This window comes from Salmo trutta, chromosome 17, assembly GCF_901001165.1.
Source record: "Salmo trutta chromosome 17, fSalTru1.1, whole genome shotgun sequence".
In the NCBI taxonomy this organism is placed as follows: Eukaryota; Metazoa; Chordata; class Actinopteri; order Salmoniformes; family Salmonidae; genus Salmo; species Salmo trutta.
Genome location: NC_042973.1, coordinates 47,913,314 through 47,928,814, shown reverse-complemented (window position 1 = coordinate 47,928,814; position 15,501 = coordinate 47,913,314).

Here is a 15,501-nt window from a genome sequence, read left to right as displayed (position 1 = left end):
CACACACACACACACACAGTGTAGGATGAGACAAAGCATGTGGATAGGTTTGAACTGGTCTAGTCTGGTCAACACACCATATTGCTATTTACTCTGGACTAATTTCAGCCTACTTCATGTAGTTTTCATTTGATGTTATTTCAATTCAGTGCAATTGGTTTGACACCCACTGATGTACATTCCCTTTCATGTCTCTCAGCCACTACACTAGAGAGAGGAGGGGCAGGCAGAGTGAGATGACAGACAGCCAGGCAGGGATACAGCAGAGCAATGGGAAAACATGAATGCTCCGTTTGCCTTTGAGCTGTCCCCAATACCTGTAATAGACCCGTCACAGCAGCTATATATAGACACACAGCCTTGACATTCTAACCCTGCCTGCATGCTGTCTCCGTCGCTGCTGTCCCCATCTCTGTCTATGCTGTCTCTGCAAGTAGCCTAGTGGCAGGTAGCCTAGCGGTTAAGAGCATTGGGCCAATAACTGAAATGTTTCGAATCCCCGAGCCGGCAAGGTGGAAAAACATGCCGCTCTACCCTTGAGCAAGGCAGTTACCCCCAACAACAACTGGGCCCTGTCGATTTAAGGCAGACCTCTGCACCTCTCTGATTAACTGTGGAAGACGCATTTCAGTTGAATGCACTCAGTTGTGCAACTCACTAGGTATCCCCTTTCCATGTCAGCACAAATCTACAGAGGTGAAAAGTGGGAGTATAATGCACTCCTACCTTAGTTAGTATTTAGGCTACAGTTCACCTCCCTATCTAGTGTACACTTTGGACAAGTGTTCAAACCAATGTGTGTTTCTGTTCAACTGTATACACTGAGTGTACAAAACATTAGGAACATGACAGACTATCCAGGTGAAAGGTAGGATTCCTTATTGATGTCACTTGTCAATCAGTGTAGATGAAGGGGAGGAGACAGCACACCGCTGAGAGAGAGAGAGAGAGAGAGAGATTTTCAGCTGGCTACATTTTCCACTACATATTAACTAGGCTACTTTTCATTTAAAACGTTCAATTCGTTAGTCCGTCAAGCCCTCTCCTGCTTGAATTAATAATTTATCTTCTAGAAATCTATTGACAGGATAGGCACCTGTCTGTCACAAAGCGAGTGATGACAGGGAAACACAGCAGAGAGGAAGAGGTAAAGCAAGAGGTTTCCCTCTCTCCAAAATCGTTAAAAAAAAAATATGCCCAATGCGTTTCTATGGGCTTATTTTGGACCTGAGCTTGTCGCCTGCCTATTCTTAAAAGTTAGGACAATCCTTGCCCTGTAAAGAAACATAACCTGTTGTTTAACATTTTTTGGGAATTAAATGTGAAGTTGCACTTATAATTACATGATTAGCCTAAATCACGAGCCCCGTATACCTTTAAAAGTATTTAGCAATCATAATTTATTTGAAAAACACCATCATTTATTCGAAAAACACCAACACCATCATTTGTCACAATAATGAAAATTCAACAAAAGAAAATTCCACCCGTCGAACAGACAAAAATGTTGTCGATCTTTAGAAATATCTCCTATATCTGCCGTTTCCATTACACATGTCACAACACTTTTTTGCCTAGTGAGTGTAGTCTACCGAATCGCATTTTTGCAAGTGCTGTTCATTTGGCTCCCTAATTTGCATAGGCTACTGGTAGGCCTAGGCTTTTTGGCGGTTACCTACAGGTAAATTATGAAATCATGCGATAGAAAATGGTGAGCCATCACTGCATGAAGAATAGGTAGCGGAGAGCCTCATTCTGGTCCAAATATGATAATTAGGGCCCTCATGGAAACATTACAATGGAATTCAAAAATATGTATTCACCTTAGTAGGGAATCAACTAAATGTATTAATTTGCCCAGGTTTATCATAAGAATGCAGAATGCATCAGTGATTTGTATTCCCTGCAACTTTCTGAAGAGGCAACAAGAACGCCCCTGTCTGTGTGTGCAGCATGCACGTCTACCACAATGATGCTAATGAAAAGGCTTTCCCAAAAACGTTATCAACTCAATGTTAACTACAAAGTAGCCTATGCTTACCTGGCAGAATGATATTATGATTATTTTCATCAATCCAGTGGGTATTTTTTTGCAAACTCTACCTTCACATGTGCAGTACAAAAACACCATAGCCTTTTGCTAGGTGCACACTTGAAATAAATGTTAACTACAACAAAAATAACTAACAATGCACTGAATTCATAAATGTTCTGTAATTTCAATTGTAAAGTCAAGTCTTTCTACACAATACCACTTCTCATTTGTCCAATCTGGGAGGTAAACTCAATAAAGTATTCAATCATTTCTTTGTGTATTTCAGGTGGAGTCAAGGCATTAGAATGCACCAGAGGCCACCAAAACAGAGCTCCTTTGGCCAACAAAAAATGAACCCAGAAGGGGCTGGCTACTTTTTCTGTTTGGCTGGCTACTCTATGTACTTGTGGAAAACACTGACAAAGTGCATCACACTGTATTCTCACTCAATGACAACACATCAAAAGGCTTGTATGTGTTACGATTAATGTACACAGGAAAACAACTACATACATGCTTGCACACAATCCATTAACGCACAAATTGACGCATGCAAACATATATGATATTGGCATGTAGCCTCACTGGTGTACTGTACCCCGTCACACACATTTATAAAAGCAAACATATGCACACACGCATGCACACACACTCCTACACAAAAGTCTCCAACATACACTAACACAAACAGCCTATAACATATACAAGCATACACTCACACAACCACACAGACCAAGAGGGAATTGCCCTGAAATAATGACATAGAGGAGATGATGTCAGCAACTGTCAGTGGAAAAAGACCCCCTCCAGTCAAAATGCTGCCCCCTCTGTCTCTCTCTCCCTCCCTCCCTCCCTACGCTTTGTAAGGAAGCACCATGAGGAAGCACTAACCCAAGGCAGGAAGGGAAGTACTGTGTGGAGTTGGTGATAAAGGGATGAGCAAACCTCCGGGATATCTTGTTGGCCGGTGATGGGATCTGACAGGGCAGGACCAGGGGCATCCTGGACTGGGCTGAACCACCCTAGTCAACTCATTCAATGCAAGCCTCATTTAGCTAACAGAGTGTGTGTGTGTGTGTGTGTGTGTGTGTGTGTGTGTGTGTGTGTGTGTGTGTGTGTGTGTGCGTGTGCGTGTGCGTTGTGTTGTCTTCTTCCCACTTGAGTTTGTGGGAGAAGATGGTCCCTAGGAATTTGAATGATTCAGCTGAGCCATCAATCTCAAGGGGGATGGGGGCAAAACTGTAAACAGTACAGTGTTGCTGTTTGTCAGTGGAGAATACCTCCCTGGCATTGTGACCTCCATTGAGTGCATGTGGGTCAGTGCACCGACATGAAGAAAACATACAGGGAAGATCTCAATTGCACACTCTTAGCGTCCTCTCTCCCCATCTCCTTCTCGAAACCGATTGGATGAGAAAGCCAGCGGTCCCTCCCCTCTGACCTTCTCCTCCAATGGGTTTTGAGAAGGAGACGAGGAGCGAGGATGCGAGGAGTATGCAATTGAGATTTTCCCAGTGTCTTTACAACACTGTAGCCACAACAATACATTTAAACACAGGCCTGTATCGCCACCTGGTGGACTTTACATGTTACATGTGAATGTTTGCCCTGTTGCCCATCATTTCTTTAACCTTTATTTAACTAGGCAAGTCAGTTAAGAACACATTCTTATTTACAATGACGGCCTACCCCGGCCAAACCCTAACCCGGACGACGCTGGGCCAATTGTGCGCCGCCTTATGGGACTCCCAATCACGGCCGGTTGTGATACAGCCTGGAATGAACCAGGGTCTGTAGTGACACCTCTAGCACTGAGATGAAGTGCCTTAGACTGCTGCGCCACTCAGAAGTCTACCAGTGAAACTCAAATAGCACATCATTACATGGACTATACTGTGGTCAATGGGCTCGGGGGGTAAATCAGGGACATATTCATTAGGGCACACCATAGCAAAATGTAGAAAAAAGTAGCACCTCCCAGTTTCGGACCGTTTTCTTTAGTTTTATGCCTACTGAACACGACCAAGCTCAGTTTTAGCCAGATGAAGCAGACAAATTAATATGTTAATTGGCTGTGAGTGAGTGCTGATGAGTAGAGGTGGTCTTACCCTGGCTGTGTAGAAGGTCTGGCTCTGTGGGGAGGGAGAAGAGCAAGGGTCACACAAAGGTATAAAGCATTATGAATACAATAGCCAACTGAGTGTAATGCGTTATGGATGCATTTACAGGCAAAGGCTTTTTACCTTGACAATAGGAGCCATGATGTTGTTTGCTTATTACAAGTCTTACATACACTATAGTTCAAAAGTTTGGGTTCACTTAGAAATATCCTTGTTTTTGAAAGAAAATGACATTTTTTTTGTCCATTAAAATAACATCAAATTGATCGGAAATACAGTGTTGACATTGTTAATGTTGTAAATGGCTATTGTAGCTGGAAACGGCAGATTTTTTATGGAATATCTACATACATTGGGGAAAACAAGTATTTGATACACTGCCGATTTTGCAGGTTTTCCTACTTACAAAGCATGTGGAGGTCTGTAATTTTTATCATAGGTACACTTCAACTGTGAGAGATGAAATCTAAAACAAAAATCCAGAAAATCACATTGTATGATTTTTAAGTAATTAATTTGCATTCATTTGCTGTCACGTACCTTACACCCTCTCTGGATTATTGACACCTGCCTACCTTCACCTGTCGTTTGCCTGCCCCTGTTTGAGGAATAAACTTTTGTTTCTTCAACACTGTCTGCACCTGGGTCATACCTTAAAACGTGGTACCACTGCTAAATGACTAACGTGAAATGTAAATGACCAAAGTGACCAGATGATTATGCTTACTTACAGTGCATTCAGAAAGTATTCTGAACCCTTCACTTTTTTCACATTTTGTTACGTTACAGCCTAATTCTAAAATGGATTAAATAATTGTTTCCCTCATCCATATACACACAATACCCCATTATGACAAATCTAAAACAGTAACAAAAAAAATAAATACAGAAATACCTTATTTTGCTCAGGTACATCCAGTTTCCATTGATAATCCTTGAGATGTTTCTACAACTTGATTGGAGTCCACCTGTGGTAAATTAAATTGATTGGACATGATTTGGAAAGGCACACACCTGTCTATATAAGGTCCCACAGTTGACAGTGCATGTCAGAGCAAAAACCAAGCAATGAGGTCGGAGGAATAGTCTGTAGAGCTCTGAGACAGGATTTTGTCAGGGCACGGATCTAGGGAAGAGTACCAAAACATTTCTGCAGCATTGTTGGTCCCTGAGAACACAGTGGCCTCCATCATTCTTTAAAGAAAAAAGTTTGGAACCACCAAGACTCTTCCGAGAGCTGGCCGCCCGGCCAAACTGAGCAATCAGGAGAGAAGGGCCTTGGTCAGGGAGATGGGAGAACCTTCCAGAAGGACAACCATCTCTGCAGCACACCACCAAGCAGGCCTTTATGGTAGAGTGGCCAGATGGAAACCACTCTTCATTAAAATGCACATGACGTCCTATAATGGCACCGGAGGAGATGGCTGCCATTTTACGGGCTCCTAATAAATTCGCTATTGTTTGTTTTTTCATGTTATTTGTAACTTATTTTCTGCCACCACCTCTTATGACCGCTTCCGGATATCAGAACAGCGATTACTCTTCTCGTACTGGGCAAACATTTTTTCTTTAAAGAGTTGGACGCGAAGGATTTACTTCAGACACTGGACAAGGCCCAAATCCCAGTCATTCGCATGAAGAAGAGACGGAGTTATAAGGATCGTAGGAATCCGATGGCGAGTTGGTAACCCGCCTCTACCTTCAGTCCTATTAGCCAACGTTCAATCATTGGATAATAAACTGGATTAGCTCCGATCAAGACTATCCTACCAACGGGACATTAAAAACTGTAATATCTTATGTTTCACCAAGTCGTGGCTGAACGACAACATGGATAACATGGAGCTGGCTGGATTTTCCGTGCATCGGCAAGATAAGTGCTCCGTGCTCCGGTAAGACAAGGAGTGGTGGCCTGTGTCTATTTGTCAATAACAGCTGGTGCACAAAATCTAATATTAGGGAAGTCTTAAGGTTTTTCTCACCTGAGGTAGAGTATCTCATGATAAGGTGTAGACCACACTATTTACCAAGAGATTTTTTATCTATATTTTTTGAAGCTGTCTATTTACCACCACAAACCGATGCTGTTACTAAGATGGCACTCAACGAACTGCATAAGGCCATTAAAAAAAAAAAAAAAAAAAAAAAATGTAAATGTAAATGTAATGTAAAAAAAATAAAATGATAATCCAGAGGTGGCGCTCCTAGTGGCCGGGGACTTTAAAGCAGGGAATATTAATGTTACATGTGCAACCAGAGGAAAGAAATCTCTAGACCACCTTAACTCAACACATAGAGATGCGTACAAAGCTCTCCCTCACCCTCCATTTGGCAAATCTGACCATAACTCTATACTCCTGATTCCTGCTTACAAGCAACAACTAAAGCAGGAAGTACCAGTGACCCGCTCAATACAGAAGTGGTCAGATGACGCAGATGCTAAGCTACAGGACTGTTTTGCTGGCACAGACTGGAATATGTTCCGGGATTCTTCCAATGGCATTGAGGAGTACACCACATCAGTCACTGGCTTCATCATTAAGTGCATCGATGATGTCGTCACCACAGTGACCGTACGTACATACCCCAACCAGAAGCCATGGATTACAGGCAACATCCGCACTGATCTAAAGGGTAGAGTTGCCACTTTCAGGGAGCGGGACAATAACCCGGAGACTTACAAGAAATCCTGCTATTCCCCCTGATGAACCATCAAACAGGCAAAGAGTTAATACAGGACTAAGATTGAATCCCACTACATTGGCTCCGACGCTCGTTGGATGTGGCAGGGCTTGCAAACAATTAAGGACTACAAAGGGAAGCACAGCCGTGAGCTGCCCAGTGACACGAGCCTACCAAATGAGCTAAATTACTTCTATGCACGCTTCGAGGCAAGCAACACTGAAGCATGCATGAGAGCACCAGCTGTTCTGGATGACTGTGTGATCATGCTCTCCGTAGCCGATGTGAGTAAGACCTTTAAACAGGTCAACATTCAGACAGATTACCAAGACGTGTGCTCCGAGCATGCTTTGACCAACTGGCAAGTGTCTTCACTGACATTTTCAACCTGTCCCTGACCGAGTCTGTAATACCAACATGTGTCAAGCAGACCACCATAGTCCCTGTAACGAAGAACACCAAGATAACCTGCCTACATGACTACCGACCCATAGCACTCGTCTGTAGTCATGAAGTGCTTTGAAAGGCTGGTCATGGCTCACATCAACAACATTATCCCAGAAACCCTAGATCCACTAGATCCACAAATGATACAATCTCTCTATTGCACTCCACACTGCCCTTTCCCACCTAGATGAAAGAAGACTACAGCTCAGTGTTCAACACCATAGTGCCCTCAAAGCTCAGCACTAAGCTAAGGACACTGGGACTAAACACCTCCCTCTGGAACTGGATCCTGGACTTCCTGACGGGCCGCCCCCAGGTGGTAAGGGTAGGTACAACCTAAACATGTATGGCAATTTAGCTACTTCGCTTGCACTTGCTAGCTAATTTGTCCTATTTAGCTAGCTTGCTATTGCTAGCTAATTTGTCCTGGGATATAAACATTGTTGTTATTTTACCTGAAATGTACAAGGTCCTCTACTCCGACAATTAATCCACACATAAAACGGTCAACCGAATTGTTTCTAGTCATCTCGCCTCCTTCCAGGCTTTTTCATCTTTGAACTTATATGGTGATTGGCATCTACACTTTCATAGTATTACCACGACAACCGGCAAACATTTCGTCTTTCAATCACCCACGTGGGTATAACCAATGAGGAGATGGAACATGGGTACCTGTTCTATAAACCAATGAGGAGATGGGAGAGGCAGGAAATAGGAATGACTTCTATTTTAGCCCTTGGCAACGCAGATGCTCGTTGGCGCGCGCAAGCAGTGTGGGTGCAATAATTGAATAACATAGATTCCTAAATTTATTTTGCGACGCGAGCGGTGTAGTCAGGGTATAAGCTTCAAAATTGTTAACACACCAATCAGAATTGCAGGATCAATAAATAGGGCCTGGAGGCATGCCCATGTGCATTGGAACAATGGATCCTAACAATGCCGAAGTTGCAAGACAACAGAGAGGATGAGGAGGAGGACAAGGACGACGACAACAACAACAACAAAGTCAAGTAATCTCAGATGAAATCCATGCCACCCTAGTTCATCATGTGCTCATGCATGGGAGGACTATGAGAGAAGCTGGACAGCTAGTGCAACCCAACCTAAGCCGTTACACGGTTGCATCCATTGTCCGTACTTTCAGAAGGGAAAACAGGTCATTTGCCTTGTTACTATGATACATGTAATGTTGTAGAGCATGTAGACTGAATCTCCACTTTGTTCTCAGTGTAGTTTTTACCACAGTAATAGATGACCATAGGTCAGTAATGGTCAAATTTCATTTTTGCAGAACTGAGAGGCGACCATCTATTGGAGGTAGGTGGAGACTTCTCACAGCTGAGCAGGATAGTGCCCTGGTGAATACAGTGAGGGAAAAAAGTATTTGATCCCTTTGTACGTTTGCCCACTGACAAAGAAATGATCAGTCTATAATTTTAATGGTAGGTTTATTTGAACAGTGAGAGACAGAATAACAACAAAAAAATCCAGAAAAACGCATGTCAAAAATGTTATAAAATTATTTGCATCTGTGAAGAGCACAGGGCGTCAGTGGCGAATTTGCCCTGATGGTATTTGTTTTTGTTCATTTTTCTATGTAATTTTCTAATATCTCTATTTTCTCCTCAGCATACAATTACCCAATCACAACCCTGTTGCGAACAATGAATCCCTACAGCAAGGAAGTGCTGGATTATGTATCCTTCCACTGAAACAACTAACATCATATTATTATTTCCTAACTCACATTCAATCTGAATTCTGTACACTAGTAAAATATCCACAGACATGTTTGCCTCACTGTAATGTATTTGATGGGATCCCCTTAACCCTAATCGTGTGCAGAAAAATGGCTCGGGTAAGATCATCGTGTATGATGAGGATGAGAGTACATGGATATAGAAAAGTTGATAAAACTGGGGATAATTAGCCCTTCTGTTGCATTGTGTAGTAAATAACAATTTACCAGTAGATGGCAATAACATGTAGAACAAACAGAGTAGGGGTCCTGCAAGTTACATATCATTGATGTGAGAATGTGTGTGTTTCTCTCTTTCCCAGGCCGATTCAACAGCCGCATGTCCACCAGCAGTGCCCACTCCAAAGCATCCAGTGCTCGGATGAGTCGACAGGAATCATCCCTGGCCGGCTCTGAAAGTGCCAGATCCCAGGGCAGCCGACCATAGAAATAACCCTCAGCCTTATTCACCCCCCAACTCCAATAAAGTCGACTTATTTCATTACCACGTCCCCTGTGCCACTTTGTGAAAGGGTGACCCACCTACCCCTTAATACCAGGGATACTCAACTCCTGTCCTCAAGGGCCCAAATCCTGTTCATTGATTGACTGATTGATCATCAACATAATGTCCTTAGTAGCCCAGTGCACATACCTGGTCTCCCAGGTCTAATTCGGCCCTCCAAGGACGGAGTTGTTCACCCTTGTTCCATTGCCGTTGGGCCAGTAAAAGGCTCTGCTGTAGAATGGCTTTGTAGGTTGATTTTAATGTAATTTCTACCAATCAGTTGTTTTTTAGTAAATTTGACTTTGTCGCTGTTAGGTTCTAAATATCAGAGTAAGAAATTGATGCAAACTATAAAAGCTCCAACCAAGTTTATTCACCGAAAGGATCGAAGAGTTGAACAGACAAACACATTTCCACAAGTGGTAGTATACAGTTGAAGTCGGAAGTTTACATACACCTTAGCCAAATACATTTAAACTCAGTTTTTCACAATTCCTGACTTTTAATCAAAGTAAAAATTCCCTGTTTTAGGTCAGTGCACCAGTCCCTCCTGCAGCAAATCACCCCCACAACATGATGCTGCCACACCCGTGCTTCACGGTTGCGATGGTGTTCTTCAGCTTGCAAGCCTTCCCCTTTTTCCTCCAAACATAACGATGATCATTATGGTCAAACAGTTATATTTTTGTTTCATCAGACCAGTGGACATTTCTCCAAAAAGTATGATCTTTGTCCCCATGTGCAGCTGCAAACCGTAGTCTGGCTTTTTATGGCGGTTTTGGAGCAGTTGCTTCTTCCTTGCTGAGCGGCCTTTCAGGTTATGTCGATATAGGACTCGTTTGACTGTGGATATAGATAATTTTGTACCTGTTTCCTCCAGCATCTTCACAAGGTCCTTTGCTGTTGTTCTGGGATTGATTTGCACTTTTCGCACCAAAGTACGTTCATCTCTAGAAGACAGAATGCGTCTCCTTCCTGAGCGGTATGACGGCTGCGTGGTCGGGTGGTGTTTACTATTGTTTGTACAGATGAACGTGGTACCTTCAGGTGTTTGGAAATTGCTCCTAAGAATAAACCAGACTTGTGGAAGTCTACAATTTTTTTTCTGAGGTCTTGCCTGATTTCTTTTGATTTTCCCATGATGTCATGCAAAAAGGCACTGAGTTTGAAGGTAGGCCTTGAAATACATCCACAGGTACACCTCCAATTGACTCAAACTATGTCAGTTAGCCTAACAGAAGCTTCTAAATCCATTACATCATTTTCTGGAATTTTCCAAGCTGTTTAAAGGCACAGTGAACTTAATGTATGTAAACTTCTGACCCACTGGAATTGGGCTACAGTGAATTATAAGTGAAATAATCTGTCTGCAAACAATTGTTGGAAAAATTACTTGTGTCATGCACAAAGTAGATGTCCTAACCGACTTGCCAAAACTATAGTTTGTTAACAAGAAATTTGTGGAGTGGTTGAAAAACGAGTTTTAATGACTCCAACCTAAGTGTGTGTAAACTTCTGACTTCAACTGTATATATATCTCAATTTGGGTTGAGTCTCCTTCTCTCTAAACATTACATCTTTATTGCTAGGCAGGAAGTTAAGTGGTACTGGCAATGAACTGTTCCTTCTCCCTTAATGTGACCTGACCTCAACCCCCTTCCTCACTAAACCACATCTCTCTATCCTTATCAGTGCCTGCCACATGTGACTACCCTTACTTTACTCATTACATTCCAAGCTTAATTGCCTCCACCATACATTCCTCCTACAGGTAACCATTAACTTCTGGTGTAGACCGTAGGCCTAGACTATAGCACTCAATATTTCAATCGGATACCTGATAATTAACAATATTTCAAGTTTAGCCAGATCTCATCATCGCACAGTGAATGTGGAAGATGTCATGCGTGAACGTGAAGTAGGAATTGATTGATTTGCTTTGCAGTTTGCACTGAATTATCATTAACTCGTATTTGCTGCTTTCTTAAAATTACTTGTGGCAAGTTCACTCTCTGCATGTGATGCCTATCATTTGCTTTAAGAGATCAGCCGTTCTAGCCATTATTTACTGTTATGTAGCTTCCTCATTTAGCCTCATATCACTTGATACCAGGGTCCTAAAGTTAGTCTGATACGCTCTGTTGTGCATTCAAAAAACCACAAGTGATGACTTAAATATTGTATGAAAATATTATTTGAACACTATTTGTGTAAGGACCGACGCTGGAGTCGAGAAGCAGGTACGGGGAGTCAAACATTTAATGAGGAACAGACAAGGAACAAGACAGGAACAGCATCATCACACGGGTAACAAAACAACATATGAACGTTAATGCGGAAGTAGGGACCAGAGCTGGGGGACAGACAGATATAGAGATGGAAATAACACAGGTGATTGAGTCCAAGTGATCACTGATACGCATGACGAGGGAAGCAGGTGTGCATAATGCTGCGGAGCCCGGCGCCTTCGAGCACCAGGGGGGAAGAGCGGGAACAGGCGTGACAATATGGGATAATGTATTATACACATTGAATAATTGGAAACATATACGTATTGAAATTATCTAAACATATTTGCACAAAGCACATCATTTTAACTTGTAAAATAATATGCACATTTTTATATGATATAACTACAGATATATATGGTTCTCTGTCTAAGGGAACTGCCTTTTCTTGTTTGGAATATTGTAGTGTTATATGAGGTGAGTGTCTCAAATGCATTGCATGTTTGGGTGTGTTGGCTGTCAAGACTGTGATGGTCTGTACAAGTGGTGAAATATGAAGCATCATCATGGGGGTTTAGGAGGGCATTCTGAGATGGTAGTCATGGTACTCAGAAAGGAGCACCTTGGTATGTCCGATACATGTGAAAATGTGAAATAATATTTGTGCTTTATGACGAAGTGTGTGACCTACACGTTTGAAGAATGTTGACTTAAAGGTATCGTTGGTGGCTGTTCTTGAGATGAAGATAATATATTTCAAAAGTGAATTTAATGTAAAAAAGTGGGCTTTTGATGGATGCAAAACCTTTCTGAGGCTGACGTCTGGCATGTGTGTGAAGTGTTGGAACCAGAAACAAGAAGTCTAATTTCAACTCAAAGCTCCTGACCATGAATACATTAACTTTTTCAGTATTCTACATCGATTAAACTGGCTGATCTCAATTAGTTTGTGTAAATTGAATGTTAAATAAAATGCATAATGTACATTCTGATGCGAACTGGTGATTTTGTTGAGCCTTTTTATTGTCAGCGCTTGAAAAAGTTAATTGAACTATACAACATATGATCGAATTAGGTCTCATTTCTATTGGTCATTTTCACAGAGGTGATTTTTTAGTGAACTCTTGTCGACTTGAGCTAGATACTGCATATCTTTGACAGACAGACAGTACAACTTTGTTTAACAGACATTCACATGACAGTATCATAGAGATACAGTCAGGTCCACCCTTGATAAAGTTGAGCAAAAAAAGACCAAATAAAATAAATAATACAAATACTGAGCTATACTGCATGCTCAAAAATTGTTTCTCAGAGAAAGAGACTTGGTTAACAAGTAATAAAAACATTTTTTTTAAAGATAAGGTTCAAATTATTGCTACCCCTATTTTCAGTACTCCAGCGCCCTACCCTTTGCAAGGATAACAACACAGCCTTTTTCTAAAATGTTCTATGAGATTGGAGAACACATTGGGAGTGATCTTAGACCATTCCCAGTGGTGGGTTTGTTGTTGAAAAACAGAAGCATATGCAAAAAAGTACCTCATACCTATGGTAAAAAAATGATGGTGGATCTTTGATGTGATGGGGCTATTTTGCTTCCACTGGTCCTGGGGCTCTTGTTTAGGTCAATGGCATCATGAACAGGGCTGTTATCGTGACCATATTACCGCCACAGCGGCAGTCAAATTCCACGTGACCATTTAGTCATGGTAACTAGGGTCCTCCAAGCTCTGATGCTGCTGATGGTCTTTAGTAGCCTACCAAACTTGCTAACTGCCTGGTACTCAACACTCTATTGTCTCTCTAATCATTCTGACATCAATGCAAATGTCATCAAAAATCGAATCAAGCACTTAATGAGAGCCCATGAGCTCATGTTGCGCAACATTTCAAAAGGCTATGCAATTGCGTGAGAAAACAGAGTGATGGCCACTATTAAAAAGAGAAAGATCCCATCAGTGTTCTAGGCCTAATATCTTTTTTTCTTAACTTTCCTAATATTAAGCACATTGCTTCTCTTTACAACATGAGTATAGCCTACCTGGCTGCCATGAAAATTACCTCGGGAAAAGTGTTTAATTCTTAGGGCTAGGGTCTATTTTCCTGAATTTCCACCTGACTGACGTGCCCAAAGTAAAGTGCCTGTTACTCAGGCCCAGAAGCCAGGATATGCATATAATTGGTAGCATTGGATAGAAAACACTTTGAAGTTTGTAGAAATGTTAAAATGATGAATTTTGTTTTTTTGAGCTCCAAGGCTCATATAATGGAAAGCTATGGGTTCTATGTAATTCCAGCTCCCAGATTGCAATTCTTATGGCTTCCACTAGATCTCAACAGTCTTTGTTCATTGTTTCAGGCTTGTTTCTTCAAAAACAAGAAAGAATTTTGAGTTTTTGTACAGAGTCCCAGTTCAAAATCAGTCTGTCGGCGTGCGACAAAGAGGAGGCGCGCCTGCTAATTTCACATTTCTATTGAACATACTTCTTTCCGTATGAAATATTATAGTTTATTTACATTTTAGGATACCTGATTAAATAGAAACGTAGTTTGACTTGTTTGAACAAAGTTTAGCGATAGCTTTTTGGACTCCTTTGTCTGCATGTTGAACGAGTGGGACGCGGGACGCCTAGCCTTATAAGTGCATATGTAACAGTGTAGGTTCCGTCCCTCTCTTCGCCCCAACCCGGGCTCAAACCAGGGACCCTTGCACACATCAACAACTGACACCCACCGAAGCATCGTTACCCATCGCGCCACAAGAGCCACGGCCCTTGCAACGCAAGGGGAAACCCTACTTCAAGTCTCAGAGCGAGTGACGTCACCGATTGAAACGCTATTAGCGCGCACCACCGCTAACTAACTAGCCATTTCACATCGGTTACACATAGATGACATGTAATTTTTTCCCCTGCCCCTGTTTCAAGACAGGTGCATGATAATGGTCCATTCTAAATCAAAATACGTTTCACACATATATTATTTAGTATATGTAAAGACAAGATTCAATTCAAGAATAGTCTGATTATTATTATTTGACCCTGCTGGTCATCTATGAACATTTGAACATCTTGGCCATGTTCTGTTATAATCTCCACCCGGCACAGCCAGAAGAGGACTGGCCTCCCCTCATAGCCTGGTTCTTCTCTAGGTTTCTTCCTAGGTTCTGGCCTTTCTAGGGAGTTTTTCCTAGCCACCGTGCTTCTACATCTGCATTGCTTGCTGTTTGGGGTTTTAGGCTGGGTTTCTGTACAGCACTTTGTGACATCAGCTGATGTAAGAAGGGCTTTATAAATACATTTGATTGAATTTGATTGATGGGTGACAATATTAATCTATCACTTGTGAATTATATATTCTCACTTGTGAATGATGCCCAGTTTAAGGCAAAAAACAGTGGATGCCTTTTTTTCAAATTTTCCAATCGTAGTCACGCACCTCATGTAGCCTAGCACATAGGACTATATGTTTTGATAAGGTTTGTATCAAAACACTAGAGGCAAAATAACATCTTAAAATTAAGCACATTAATTGTCACGCCCTGATCTGTTTCACCTGTCTTTGTGCTTGTCTCCACCCCTCTCCAGGTGTCGCCATCTGTACCTTTGCCTCTGTTGCTGTACCTTATCCTGATATTTAAATTCGCTTTACAATGGGTGTAGAGCCTAACTGACAAAAATACGCAGCACGTGAGTTTCAAGTTTGGGGAAGATCATTTTCACCATAAAAATGCA